Source organism: Myotis nattereri, assembly GCF_964212035.1.
Source record: "Myotis nattereri genome assembly, chromosome: 1".
Lineage (NCBI taxonomy): Eukaryota > Metazoa > Chordata > Mammalia > Chiroptera > Vespertilionidae > Myotis > Myotis nattereri.
The window spans coordinates 31,440,627-31,443,203 of record NC_138075.1 but is presented as its reverse complement, the minus strand read 5'-3'; the positions used below and the strand labels follow the sequence as shown (position 1 = coordinate 31,443,203).

General features: G+C 69.5%; 1 protein-coding gene across 3 annotated transcripts in view; it reads left to right on the top strand.

Annotated features, from left to right (window-relative positions):
- Positions 1-1,331: 1,331 nt before the first annotated feature.
- The window catches only part of ZBTB1 (zinc finger and BTB domain containing 1), a 31,128-nt gene continuing 29,882 nt past the window's right edge, over positions 1,332-2,577 (top strand). For 2 of the 3 annotated variants that reach the window (XM_081086079.1, XM_081086077.1), the window contains exon 1: positions 1,855-2,068. The gene's annotated coding sequence lies outside the window, so the exon portion shown is untranslated. Of the gene's footprint in view, positions 1,390-1,854; positions 2,069-2,577 lie in introns of those variants that run through there. The other variant, XM_081086078.1, reaches the window with a different exon arrangement.

Genomic DNA, 2,577 nt, shown 5'->3' with positions numbered 1-2,577 from the left:
CTGTAAAACAAGAGGGACGCACTGGATTGTTCTATACCGCCCCTTGCAGCTAAAAAATCTGTGATTGCAAAGTGTACTCTACACACTTGGCAAAATCCTGTGAGAATGAACAGCTTTACCAAAAAGACTCGATATCATCTCAAGAGAATGCATGCCCGATGTAATCCCTTGGGGAGAACCAGGCGTTAATTTAGGAAACAAGTTAGCTGCTGTCAAGGTCCAGGTGCGGTCCAGGGGCTGCTGGAGCAGCTTGTTTTCTCCCAGTGAGCGCGAGCCAGGGGAGGAAAGGGATACATGGGGCAAGCTTTAAAAAGATAACCTGAATGTGCTCAGAATGAGATTAATATGAAAAAAAGAAAGAAATGAATCATGAGTCGGGAGGGGTACTTCCTGCTCGAGAAACAAAGTAATCACAAAGGAGGTGGGGGAGAGGGAAGACACTGGCCGCTCGCAGGCTGCACCTGGAAACGCGCCCACTCGCGAGAGAGGTCGGGCCGCTCGCGCGGATTCGCAGCCCGGTCTGCAGCGGGCGCCCTCGCGCGCCGTCCCAGCCTGCGCCAGGCCCCGACCGCGGCCTCGTGCGGGCAGCGAGGGCGGCTCGGGCATCCTCGGCCCAGCGCTCCCTCGCGGTTGCCATTTTCCTCTTTGCCCTGAGTGACATGTCAAACGGACCCAAAACACCCGTCTCCCCAGCTACTTGCATCTGTCCCGCGACCGGCGCAGCTGCAGGCCGCCGCCGCCCCGGGCGGCTCGCGGCGGGAGGGACCGAGCCTGGAGCAGCCCACGGGGGCCGGGCCGCGTCGCTTACCCAGACGCCGCCGCGGCGGCCAGCGGGCTCCTCCATGCGGGAGGGGCCGCTCCCGCGCCGCCAACGTCACGCGGCGGCGCCGGCTCACGCACCCCATGGGCGGTTCTCGCGCGGCTTCCCGCGCCGGCCGCCCCGTGACGGGCCCACGTGACCCCGCGCCGGGTAGCCGCGAACGAGGGGCGCCGGGGCCGGAGTGTGCGTGCGTGCTTACGTGCCAGCTCGCCCGCCCGCCCGCTCCAGTGGCCAGGAGGGGGTCGGCCCGCGCTCGGCGCCTCCGCCACAGTCCCCAGTCGTGACTCTGTAGGCGGAAGCGTGGGGGCGAGCCTCAGCGTTACAGGCGTCCCACACGCCCGCGTGACTCGGGGACTTTCCCCAGGCTGTGCAAAATCATGGGCGCCCCCTCAGAGCGGGAGTGGGGCTGGGGAAAGGCGCGCCCGCGTGTCCGAGGGAAGAGTGATGAGGGCGCGGGGCCAGGGACGCCAAGCCGCGGGAGCCTGGGAGGGGGAGGCGGGCTGGGCGGGGTGGGGCATGGCGGGGGAAGTGACTCAAAGCCGGAGGCCGACGGGCCCGTGGAAAGCAGGGTGAGGGGAGCGTGGGGAACGGGCGACCCCGGACGGACTGGCCGGGTCCGGGACCGGGCGAGGGTGCCGGGACGCCCGGGAAGCGCCGCGAGGGAGGGCCCAGCTGCTGGTCCCCCCGGGCAGGGGTCTGACTGCGGACGGAGGGGGAAAGCCACATCCAGCCCTCGGGGAGTCGGGTGGAGCCCCGTCCCAGGCAGCTGTGCAAACGGGAGGAGGAGGTCCCACGCCTACCCCGGGGAGAGGGGCAGGAGGGGTGGTCCACTGCGGCCGCGCCGGCCCCCGCGGTGCGGGTTGCGCCAGTCTCAGCGCCCGACGCAGAAACTTGTTGCAACAAACAGGCGACCGCGGGTGCCCCTAGCAGCCAGCGGCGGAGTGGGTGGGCGGGCGAGAGGGAGGGGAAGGCTGGCGGACGCCGCGGCGAGCTGGTGGGCAGACCCGGAGTCGCCGCGTAAGCGGGGCCGGCTCAGTGCGGTGCGGCAGGCGCGGCTGTGCGGCAGCGGAAGTCCTTTGTTGCAGCACAGTCCCCGGCGCAGCCAGAACCTCGCCGCGCAGCCCAGCCCGAGCGCCGCGCTTCGCCGCCACTGCAGCTCGCGGCCCTTTCGCCTCCGCCCGCCTTTCGCGTGGCTTCTTGGCCTTAAACTCCCGAAAACCCCCGCACCCCCGGGTCCCGCGGCGGCCGGTGAGTATTTGCCAGCTGTGGGACAATTTGCGCAACTTTGGCCCGCGCCTCCGGGCGGCGGGCCGCTGGGCCTTGGCGAAGTGCGGGGTCGGACGGCGCCGACCCTCGCAGGGAGCCGGAGCGTGGCGGACGCGCCGTGAGGACCCGGCGACGGGCGGCTGCTGGGCCGCCTCCCGCGCCCGCCGTCCGCCGGCGCGCCGGGTCCGGGACGTGAGGCCTCCCGGGGTCGGAGCAGGAGCCCCCTTGGAGACGAGTTCCCGCATCAGTCGCCTCCTTCTCCCTTTCTTTCTCTGCCTTTATTTTTTGGAGGAGGGGGGGAAGGGAGGGGAGGTGTAGACGGAAGGCGGGCGGACGCGGCTGATTGACGTGCCCCGAGCCCGCTTCTCTCCTCGCCGCGGCGGCTCCCCGACGGGTGGGAGGGGAAGCGTCCGGGCGCCGAGGCCGCAGACTTGGGCGCGCTCCGAGGAGGAGGCGGAAAGCCGCGCAAATTCTTGCCACGCTCTTTCCCA